This window comes from Ailuropoda melanoleuca, chromosome 2, assembly GCF_002007445.2.
Source record: "Ailuropoda melanoleuca isolate Jingjing chromosome 2, ASM200744v2, whole genome shotgun sequence".
Lineage (NCBI taxonomy): Eukaryota > Metazoa > Chordata > Mammalia > Carnivora > Ursidae > Ailuropoda > Ailuropoda melanoleuca.
The window spans coordinates 116,395,670-116,408,178 of NC_048219.1; the positions used below are offsets into that span (position 1 = coordinate 116,395,670).

At 38.4% G+C, this 12,509-nt stretch overlaps 1 long non-coding RNA gene across 1 annotated transcript in view; it reads left to right on the forward strand.

Annotated features, from left to right (window-relative positions):
* Positions 1-524: 524 nt before the first annotated feature.
* The window catches only part of LOC117801070, a 93,578-nt gene continuing 81,593 nt past the window's right edge, over positions 525-12,509 (forward strand). Inside the window, exon 1 of the long non-coding RNA XR_004623457.1 lies at positions 525-2,779. This is a non-coding gene — a long non-coding RNA (uncharacterized LOC117801070). The remainder of the gene's footprint in view (positions 2,780-12,509) is intronic.

Consider the following 12,509-nt stretch of genomic DNA (forward strand, 5'->3'; position numbering starts at 1 on the left):
AGCAGTGAATCCTGACACCAAACTAAGTAATAAAAACTATGCTTTGGAATTTATGCTCAAATACAGAATATGTTTGATAATAGTTTTTGATGCCCAGGCTGCTACAAAATGATTGCTATTCCCTCGCTGTGTAGTTTTTCCCAAGCCATGGAGATGGTGTTGTTTGTAAAGCTCGCATATTAGGATAATCTTAAGAGCATATTAATTGCCCGGGAGGTTTATGTATTTGTTCTGCACATGTGATTAAAGATCACGGCAGCTTATACAGCATAATTTTAGAGATGGAGAAAATGACTATTGTAATACTTGCTACTCTCAGTTTCCTCTACAGCAATGCCCTTACACCTTTCTTTTTCAGGCATTTTGTAGCATCCTAAACAGAAGGATATTGAAGGGAGCTGATTCTGCTTTGATCCTTGTGCTTGTTGTCAAAGCGCTTGGGATTGAAGAGACTGTTGGCTACAATTGACTGTGACAATTAGGAGATGATCAGAGCCCTAGAGTGGAGCACTTAAAGGGTAATTTACATGTCAGTTTGTCGAATAAAAAAAAAAGATATTCAGCTAAGATTTTTTTTTTTCCCTCAGAGCCTTGTAAACTGCAATTTGTGCTCTGGTAAGAAAAACCTGGCAGAGGAGTTAGGATAGCCATTACCATTTGAAAAGAAGCAATCATAAGGCCGCTGCTGAGCCCTTTGTCCACTAAAAATGCTGATTTGCAGGCAGTGAGTGAAAAAGTGGAACCATCACTAAATAAAACCTTGAGCTAGGTAACAACCCTCCGGCCCCCACCCTTGCCGGCTTTTGAATGTTGGTTAAAGGTGTTTTTAAAAAACGTATCTTAAATCCGATACTTACTATCATTATAACATTGTTACAGGTCATTAATGTCCTTTCCTAAAAAAAATAATATAAAGGATGCATTGAGGAAGTGGTAGGTGGAACACAGGCCAACAGTGAATTGAAAGGCTGACGCTGGCTATCACTTGTATCTTACTTTGGTCCCTTTGTACGGCATCATGATTTTCCACCAGTCAATCCTTTACGCTCTATTTTCCCCCTCCCGTATCAGTGTGCTCCTAGGTTTTCCCATTTTTAGTTATACTCTGATTTTAAAGTGGGAACTGCATTTCCAACGTTCACATATTTAGCCTATTTGGGTGCACTTGGCTAAAAATGTAATGCACTTTTAGTCATGATTTGCTATTCGTATGTGGTCATCTCTATACTTTTCTGTTAGGTAATCCATATACAGAAGTAAAAAAGAAAAGAGCTAGAAAGTGAAAAGAGGATAATTGCCAGTAAATACAGAGTGATAGCAGTCACACATCATCTATTTAATTGTCAAATAGGATAAGAAAAATTAGTTATTTCAAGAATTTTTGAGGCTTCCCCCCTCCCTGGAAATCATTACTAATAGTAGTAGTAGTAGTAATAAAAATAACATGTAGCTGCAAGCTTTTCATTTGGAAAATTATCTAAAAAATAAGTTACTGTATCAACACAACCATCTGTGCAAACATACTCAAATTCCGTATGTGGATTTAATTCAGAGATACATATTAACTTTCAACGGCAGATACTTTTATATTCCATTTTTTGTACACTTGGCTATGGTGACAGGCATTTGCAGAAAGGCAGCAGGTTAGAAATGTCTTTATCCTAAAACACCAACTTTATTGATGATTGCTAAGAGCATACATGGCCTTCAAAACTAGATTTTCCAACAGCACGTTGCTGTTCCTCGAGTCCTTCACCTGGAGACTGGGTTTTAGGTTTTCAGGCCACCCTCCATTAAAGACATTCACACTTCCAGATAAGAGGGTTTTATTTCTCCTAATTTACATCTAATACTTGAACAACAAAAATTTTTTTCAAGGGATGCCTTACGAAAGGACTTGCTTCTTACTTGTGGAGGTTTCTGGAAATCACAATGGTCAATAGGGGGCTGATTGAGAGAAGTCAGTAATTCAGATGCTGCCGCCTCCTCCCACTGCTTTGCAGGAAGGCCCTGAACTTCTTTTTATTTTATTTATTTATTCTTTCAAAGAGTTTATTTATTTAGTTGACAGAGAGAGAGAGCCCAAGCAGGGAGAGCAGCAGGCAGAGGGAGAAGCAGGCTCCCCACTGAGCAGACATCACTACCGTGGGGCTCCATCCCAGGACCCTAGAATCACGACCTGAGCCAAAGGCAGACGCTTAACCTAACCGACTGAGCCACTCAGGTGCCCCTGGCCCTGAACTTCTTCATAAAGTTTTTTAACTCTAGGTTTCCCTGTGTGCACGCCCCCCTTGCAAAGAAGAACACACCGGCAAGGGGAAAAAAAAAAAAAAAGAATGAATAGGTTAGTAAGTGCTAAGAGGATAATGAGACAGAGAAGGTCTGGGCTTCCTTAGTGTGTGTCTGCAGAATGCAGGCGATGGTAAATCTGTATCAAAAATCAGGCACAGCAGGAGGTGTCGGTCTCCCAGGTAATGGGTAAATGATGAGCACATGAGCCATCTTTGTATCGATTTAAGCATTTTGTTCCAGCCAGTCACAATTAACTTTGATTTGTTTTTACTTTCCTCTTATAGGTTTGCATTTAAAACACTCTTAGAGCACTAATTGTATAAAATTCTGGTAACTGCACATTCTCTTTTTCGAGAGGTAATGAGCGAATGAATGAAAAGGCAGGGATTATTTGCCATTCTAAGAGCGGGGATTGTCAGAACATTTCTACTTGACTGAAATTGTTTTGGAAGGTGAGCTGGAACAAGAATCTTGCAGCTAAAATGAAGTGAGTCTGCATATGGTTTTGGGAAGTTTCTCTTCATCAAAGAATCCTGCAGAACTGCTCTGGGACTTAGAAGTGGGATTTAGATTTTATTTACGAAAGAATATTTAGGTGAATCCTATGAAAACATTTTAAAGTACGCATATTTGACTCTTAACAAGTAAGTGGGAGTCTTTTGAAGGCTCATTTGGAATTATTGAAAAGAGTTTTACTATCACAGTGTTTTTCAATATACAAATTGCCATGTTGTGACAAAATAAATTATTGAAATGTTTTTTTTTTTTTTTTAAAGATTTTATCCATCTATTTTGACAGAGATAGAGACAGCCAGCGAGAGAGGGAACACAAGCAGGGGGAGTGGGAGAGGAAGAAGCAGGCTCATAGCAGAGGAGCCTGATGTGGGGCTCGATCCCACAACGCCGGGATCACGCCCTGAGCCGAAGGCAGACGCTTAACCGCTGTGCCACCCAGGCGCCCCTATTGAAATGTTTTGAAAAGTTTTTAGAAATGTGCCCAAGGAAACAATATGTAAATTGTTAAATTCACATGTCAGTTTATTGAAATGTTGCTGCTACTGAAAAGTCCAAGAACCTTTAGCACAACATTCCAGAACATTTACAGTCTTGTTTTAATGAGTAGCTCTTTCTTTGTATGTGTTTGGGGGTGGCACTGGAGTTGCCAGATATAGCAAATAAAAATAAAGAATTCCTAGTTAAATTTGAATTTTTGATCAATAGTGAATATTTTTTCATATAAGGATGTCCCATGCAATGTTCTCATTGTATCAGGGAACCCTAGGTGGCACTCCGATTGGAAAGAAATTGCAACCATGCCTTGAATGGACAACCTAATTATGTATAAATTATAAATTGTCACTTATAAATCATTTTACCTTTCACTGTCAGATTAGTTAAGCCAATGAACTTGCCCCCTTCAAATAGAAACCAAAAAGCTTTTTAACTCATTATGCTGAGTTTAATTTCCCCCATCATGTTCCCTGCACAAGCTGTTTGACTCGTCATTTCAAGTATATAGTAATTTCTGTCTGACTAATATAATGGAGACTTCGGAGAAGGTGGGGGAGGAGTCTGGCTCACCCACATTGACCAGGCTCTGAGTGGAGTGTTTCCTGGTTATGGGGATAGGAGCTGAATGATGCAGTGAGAATATATTATCTTTGTGAAGCCACATCTTTCCTTTTGTGGCAGTACGTATGACTGCATAGGTAACCAAGTTGGAAACCCCTGGAATTCTGATGTTGGTAGGAGCTTCTGGGAAAGGAAAGATTATGTGTCCTTACACTTTTATTTTATTGCATTGAACTTTGTTCACCATAATCTAGTTGCCATGAAAGAAGCTAAGCTAGAACGTTGAGAAAACCATATATCTGCAACCAGCGTTCTTTGAAACCAGCATTCAATTCTGTCTGTAGTCAGTTTGAGCTGCTATCACAAAGTATCATAGACTGTGTGGACAAACAACAGAAATTTGTTTTTCACAGTTCTGGAAGCTGGAAGTCTGAGATCAGAGTGCCAACGTGGGCAGGGTATAGCGAGAGCCCTCTTCCATGTTTGCAAATGGTCAACTTCTTGCATCCTCATATGGTGGAGAGCAGGGAACTCTGACCTCTTCAGTCCCTGACAAGGTCACTAATCCTGTTTGGGAGGACTCTACCCTCCTGGCCTGATTGTCATCTCCCAAAGGCCCCACCCTCTAATACCATCACATTAAAGGTTAGGGTTTCAGCATATGGATTCGTCAGGGGACACAAACACTCAGTCCGTAACAACTTTTCCCTGTCTCGGTGCTTTCATGGTCTGTCAGAAAGACTGCTTGTGCAGAACAGTTCAGAGTCATGGGTCTCATCCTCTAAGCCCCCTTCTGATTTCAGTTGTAGCTTCAGTGGATGGTTCTTCACAAGCCCAGTCCTCCAGAACATTGTTTGAGTCTTCCTAATTTCTGCCTCAGAGCCTTTTCCAGAACTGCAGAAGCCTGCTCAGTGCTTCTTCAAGGTTGGCATGGAAATGTGGGAGACAGTTAACCCCCTCAAGGACAGGCCTCAACTGATCGGAGACAGGAGCTTGTGGACAAACTTTTCAGCCACCTACCTTTTAGTCAGGTAGTTCTGAGAAGCACTCAGCACGCTTATGTAGGTATCTATCTTAGGCAGGGATCTTATGTAGATTATTTGGATTTTCCACCAAGCCTACTTCATTCTGTACGTTTTCTTGAACCTATTTCTAGGGATCACCAACGTGCATCCAATTCCTCATCTCAGGCTCTGTTTCAGGGCAACCCCAACTAAGACAGCCATGATGCTATCTTCTTCCCAGCACCATGGCCCTCTCCTTGCTCTGGGTCTAGATGCTTTGCTTCCTTTGGTTCCACCAAAGTTTACTTTTCTTATTATCAGAGGAAGACTGTTCTGCCACTGTACCTACTATTAAAACTGAGTCACATTGCTTAACAAGCACATCACCCAAACTCCATTACAATGAAAGCCACTTTTTATTGGACACACACTCCATGTGAGGTCGTATGCTGAGGGATCCATGAATAGTGTTTCATTTAGTCCTCAGCATGTCACCAAGAAAGAATCAGTATTTCTATTTCACAGATGAAGAAATTGAGGCTCAGAAAGATTAAGGGATTTCTTTCAAGACCACAAAGCTAGTGAGTGGTAAAAAAAGCATTGAGTTCTGACCTATCTGACTCCAAAGCCTTTTTTTTTTCTACTATTCCATAGAACCCACTGTATAAAGCTCTTAGAAATTAAAATTTCTTTATCAAACACTAATATGAGCAGCTAAAGAGATGACTGGGTAGGGGGTAGGGATAAGAATTGGTTTATATCAAATAAGGCAAATATTAAAAAAAAAAAAAGATGTCCTTGCTCTTGGGGCATCTGGTGGCACAGTCAGGTAAGCCTCTGACTCTTGTTTTTGGCTCAGGTCATGATCTCAGGGTTGTAAGATTGAGCTCCACCTTGGGCTATGCACTCAGCATGGAGAAAAAATAGGAAAGTTCTGTTTACTGATTTGGTCACAAAGGTCATGCTGTCGGTGACATTCCTGTAGTCTGCTTTATGGTTGTTTAAGTACTCAATCTCTCTGCCTTTTGGCTTTATATGAAGGCAAGAAAGAAAGAAAAAGATTATAGGTTTTTTTTTTTAATTTTTTAATTTTTAAAAAACGATTTAATTTATTCAATTGAAAGAGAGAGAGGAGAGGGACAAGTAGACTCTGTGCTGAGTGCGGAGCCTGATGTGGGGCTCGATCCCAGGACCCTGAGATCATGACCTGAGCTGAAATCAAGAGTTGGAGGCTTAACTGACTGAGCCACCCAGTGCCCCCCAAGATCACAAGTTTTGTTCATGAAATACAGCAGTAATAAATTTTCATATGCCAAAAAAAAGAAGGCACAAAAGGTTTCTTATATCAACTTATGATTGAATAAAAATGTGAAGTTTGATTTCATTATGAGACCTGGAGCTCTATGTATCTATGTCTGTTTTGGCTCACGGTGCTTACACATGGTAGGACTTGATAAATATACACTGAGTGAAGTAATTGGAGTATTGTGGAATATAGTTTTTTTTTTTTAAAGATTTTATTTATTTATTCGACAGAGATAGAGACAGCCAGCAAGAGAGGGAACACAAGCAGGGGGAGTGGGAGAGGAAGAAGCAGGCTCATAGCGGAGGAGCCTGATGTGGGGCTCGATCCCATAATGCCGGGATCACGCCCTGAGCTGAAGGCAGATGCTTAACCGCTGTGCCACCCAGGCGCCCCGGAATATAGTTTAAATTGACTTCAATAAGTTCAAATTTTTAGTGATCTGCTTTTACTAAACAATTGACTTAAGCATCTTTTAAGATTTGTTACTTGAAAAAAGTTAAAATTTTAAGAGTCATATAATTTAAGACAGTGTCTGGAACAATGTTAATAACATGATTCTCAATGAAATATGGTGACTTCAGTTAATTTAAATCTACTGGAGGCAAAGAGAAGTGGAAAGATGTCATCTGATGTTACAATAGAGAGGTGTGGGCATGCTAGAGTGCAAAGGTCAAATAGAGTAAACATGACTTTGTGGAGACAGGGAGAGGCTACCCGGAACAGCCATGAGAAGATCTGTTCTCCACTTAGAAGAGGATGAAAGAGTTAGTATCCCTTCTTTACAACTTAGCTTTGGGGGGGGTGGGGGATGGTTCCCTGGCAGCTTTCCTCTGTCTGACTCTCCCAGTCTTCTCAAAGTTAATATATTTCATAAAAATTAGAATTTTGACCTCATTACAAACTGACTACATTTTGGGATCCATTCTATAAACCTATCATCTTTATCCTATCGCATCCCTTGATGTAGTGGTAGGGGTTTACCCACGCAAATCTTCCTGACTTTTTATTGGTTGAATTTCAAATTCTCTTCAAATTTCCATGCAGTTAGGAATCCAACTGTATGGCAGTTTCTAAAAGCTTCATGAGATTGTTAGTTGAGAACAATAAAAGGGATGTGCATATGCAATTTCTATTCATGCTTGTTGGTTACTGTCAGTTTCTTGTGGCAACTGTAGTAACTGGTAGGCCCTCAAGAGTGAAAGCAGAAATTACCACAGTCTCAGGGCCATCATCACTGGCAGCATTTGCTACACCAACGAAAAATAACATCAGATACACTTGCTCTTTCCCTGATTACTAATGGAAGCTATCTAACAAGCAAAAGTAGGTTTTGTCTATTGGATTGCAGACTATAAAAGAGGTCTAGTGTTCTGCCATTCAACATGTGGGATGGGAATACTTTCAGACGGATTCCATAGAAACTAAAGGAACCTCAACATGTGTATAAATGTCTAAAATTCTACTCAAAGTTTGTGTGTGTATCTCTCTCTCTCTCTCTCTCTCTTTCTCTCTCTCTCTCTCTCTCTCTCTATATATATATATATATATTTTTTAAGTAAGCCCTAGGCCCAATGTGGGGACTGAGCTCATGACTTCAAGATCAAGAGTCGCATGCTCTACTGACTGAGCCAGCCAGGTGATCCCAAAGGATACTTTTTAAGTTCTTTGTACAGCAGAACCAAATTCCCCTACCAAATTCCCCTTGCCTTTGTACAGCAGAACCAAATTCCCCTTATTTTGATTGGCTGAATTTTAATGGATCATTTAAAATGTAAGTAACAGAAAAGAATATGATTGTTATATGTTTAGTTACATACAATTACTATGTCTAAATGCTAATTAAATTAGGATATATGAGGGGCGTCTGGGTAGCTCAGTCAGTTAAGCGTCTGCCTTCAGCTCAGGTCATGATCCCGGGGTCCTGGGATCAAGCCCCACCTTGGGCTCCCTGCTCACTGGGGAGTCTGCTTCTCCCTTTGTCCCTCTCCCTGCTTGTGTGCTCTCTCTCTCAAATAAATTAATAAAATCTTTAAAAAAAAGTAGGATATATGAATCCGTGCAGCTAATATGTAAATAAACATAAATTACACAATTGACCCAGGTAGAAAAATTAGACTCATATACACCTTTATGTAACTAATGCTCACAGTGGCAACAGATTCCATCCAGAATATTTCTTAGACCAAATTTAGGAGAGTCTGGGGCATCTTCTCTCAAAATGTCTGAAGCCATATCTGATACTCAGTCTCTCTGTATTTAAATTGTTCTTGGGTTAATAGTACCCAACCAACTTAAAGTGTTAGATAAATATTATAGATTATAAAGCTATATATGTAACTAAGAACTAGTTAGTATCACCATTAGGCAGACATTTGTGAATTTTACTGTTGAAAGCTTTCCCTTCTCTGTAGTAATGCCAAGCATTATTTCATTCAGAACTCTTTTTAATCCTTGGGGTTCAAACGTCTGATGCACCCATACCCTATCACAGCAAAAGAAACATATTTTCTTCTTACACATATATTACCTATAATTGTTGGCAGAGTTGGGACTACTACCCGATGTTAGGGATAGAAGTGACAAGTGCTGGAGATCCGTCAGCTACTGTGCGGATACCAATGAGCATCTTGGGAAGTAGGCCGATATGCTTGTGGGATAGCCGTGCATTCTCACCTTTAAACTTAGGACTCAGGAAAATTGCTTCAACTTCGTTAAGTAAAGATAACTTTACTTGGGAATATTGGCTGTTCTTTCTGTTAGAAGATACCAAGAAGATAATAGTGGACCGTAATGAACTTCAAGCTTTAAAAAGCTCTGACCTTTTGACTACCTTGCAAGTCAGTATTGACTTTGATGTAGAAAAGCTCTCCAGTTCTTCCTTAAATGAATGATAAGCAGCATGGTTAGGATTACAAAGTGAGTGTTTTGTCCCTGGATCTCTCTGGTCTAGAGGCCAGATCAACATACAGAGTCCCTATATTTAAGCTATTCTTCGGTTAACAGTATCCTTACATAACTTCTGCCTGTCACCAGGGACCTGATTATATTATCACATAATTAACTTATTGACTAATAGCTTAGTTATCTTCAAGAGGTGTTGACTTTACATCTAGACAACAATTTAGGAACTGGCAGAATCTAGTTTATTTATTTTTATATCATTATACAGTGATTCTCTAAATGTGATTATCTATGAACCTGTGTTATTATATAATATGATACTTCATATAGTACTTAGAGAATGGGTGACCAATAACATTAGTCCACTATCACTAAATACTACAAGATTTGCAAACAGAAAGGTCTGGTAGCAGACCTCAGGAAATATGATTTCCCAGCCATCTAGTTAGGTGAACTTGCATAGTCCTATTACCTCTCGGATCTCCTTTCCCTAACATTTTAAAGAAAGAAATAGAAACAAATGATCTCTAATTTTTTTCCCAGCTCTATGTTCTACGCATTTGTTGAATGATGATTAAGAACGTAACAACAGCATAAATACTATAATTGGAAAGATATATTTTCATTTTTCTTGACTGTTTCAAAGTTTGATAAGTTTAATATAGGCTGAGTACTAACATTTTCTGTGGAACTCTAGGAGTGCTTTAAGCTTATGACTAAAATTTTTGTTTTTTGATGGACAAAAAATAATTAAGAATTTATAAATGTTTTGGCTTTCTTCACATGTCAAAAACCCAGCAATAAAAATGAATACTTGCTTCATTTAGAGAAGGGTACCCAGGGTTTTGTTAGTTTCAGGATGATAACAAGGTTTAGAATCATAGGATGTAGATATGCGGATTTATGTTTGGTACACTGCCAGAAACTACAGGGTCCAAAGAACATGTCGATTTATGTATATTCTCAAGATTTTGTTATCCAGTCTTAGGCTTTTTGGCCATTTGCTGTGATTCATATTCTATTTCTAATTCTTAACCTCAGACCAGTACTTAGAATGAAAATATGATTGACTCAGGGTTAGCTGTGGAATTCAGTAGGGTGTAAATACATATGGCAAGAAAGGTAAGACATCAAGAAAAGTTAATTTGACCAAAACTAAGAAGAAAATTAACTTTAATGTCATGTATTATTTGAAATACTTGAAAAAATACTCATTCTGAAAATGTGTTCAGAATTTGCGATTTTAAATTATTGAACTATTAACTTTTATATTTCAGATCCATAGCTTCTTTGTTGCTTTACAGTTGCTGTATCTTCAAAGTGGGTCACTTTGTCAATATTTCACACCTGGAATGGCAAGTTTAATATTACTGATGGTGTCAATAAGTTAAGATTTGATTATTCTGGTATCTTCTATTGAGCAGAGTTTACAATGTTATTAATAATGTTTTTCAGCACTTTAATGCTTTAGATTATCTTCTTATAAGCCCATATTCTATACATATTGTGCCTTTCCATGTTATTATAATTGATATTTATAACTAGGAACTACTCATCATGATAAATTATCAACAATAAGGCAACACATAGTATTAATACCACGCTTAGCATTTGTAATTTCCAGAAGTTCAAACACCTAAGGGATCTACGGTGGGGCCAAAAGGAGGAATAAAGGAGCCATTCTAGACTCTAGATAGAAAACATTCAAAAATTGATTTGATATCAGATTTAAGGAGAAAATATGCCAATTAAAAATGCAGCTTTTAGGATTCAGTTCAGCATTTGTTACTTAATAGCATTTGTCATTTTCCAATTTTTCATACACAGCAAATTAATTTCAAATCATTTTGCTCTTCCAAATGCCTTTGTGTATTGTGTTTCTTTTTTCATATTCTTTTGGATAACATTTGAAAGAAAATAAGACTACAACAGTCATTGATTACAGTCAGGATGGAAGACAGTTGTAAGACCAAGTAACAGGTGGGGCATGTATGATGGGAATATTCACTTTTTGTGCCACCATTTTGTAGCTGCTCAAAAAAAAAATTTTTTTTTCAGCAAATGGTGGATATTGTGTCTTTACAAAAAATGGTTCTGTACTGGATCCATCTGCGAAGTATAAACATGTCATCAGCACTCATTTTCCATCTCCAAAAAACATTCCCCATGTCCATATTTGATTTTCAAGTGCATCTGTGCACTGGTGGAAACCCTCCCAACATGCTGCCACACAATTGCAAAACCCACACATTTCTGTCTTTGAATCAAGCTTTCACAAGAGCCTGGCCTCCTCTGGGTTTGAGCTTGTTTCGAAGTTGCAAAGGTCCGCCAGGTGACCCCAGTAAAAGCAGCTTCAATGTCCGTGCTAAGGTGAAATTATTCCTTTTAGGGGGATGATTTTGTCCATGCAGTTTCTTCTACTTGGTTCCAAAACTTTTTTTTTTTTTTCATCTTAGAATTTCTCTTTCCATGCCCACACTATGCTTCGGTAATTATTAGCATTATGCTATTGAGTTTCTCAATGACTAAACTCACATTTAAGACAGAAAGTTCGTTTGGTTATTCTGAAAGTTTAAGTAGAAAAAGCAGGGAGTTCATCTCAGAAAGCTGAAAGGCGAGCATCCTGAATCCTATGAGTCCCTAACGTTATTGATAATCACATAACCTGAAAGAGTTTAAAACATCACTGACAAAATTTAATCTCTTCATAAACACACATTCAGAAGTGAACTCCTTGGTAAAGAAGGAAATTTTATTTTACCTCGGTCTTTTCCCTCCACACAGCTGGAGTTACCTTCGCTATAGAGCGTGGAGTAAGCCTTGCCTGTCATTTTTAATCAGGTTGTTTTAGGTAATTTTTGTTATGCCCCTCATTACTGAATTGTTTATCAATAGGTGCAGCAAGTGTCACTAGCTTTTCTCATCAAACCAGGTCTGACAAAGCGGCACAGTGCATGGGAAAGAGGCAGCTAGGTGAAACTAATGCCATAGATGTTTGATTCATTAGGAGCTTATTGTTAACGGGGATGTCTGATTGTAAAGGCTCAGTCAAGCAAAAGAGTGCAGAGTAATCAGTCGGATTTATAGTTTGCAGGGCTCAGAAAAAAATCAACATAAACCTTTGGATATAGCAGAAACAGAAAAATCCCCTTTGGGCAGCCCTAACCTGGAACCAGCCAAATAAGGTCATGCTACATGAAGGTTTCCTGTTAGGTGATGGGAGATAGAGGCGGATTAGAGCCATATGGCATGGCCTATCATACCTTCTGACTTAAGATAACAAAGCCAAGCTTTGTGCTTAGCTGTTTTTTGACTGACATCATCAATTTTATTTTATGTTGGTCACCTCCGGTAACAGGAAAAAATGGCCTAGGGTTGATAACACATGCTTTTTTTTCTTTAAGTATTAAGATGCCTAGAAGCTAGTTTTGTGC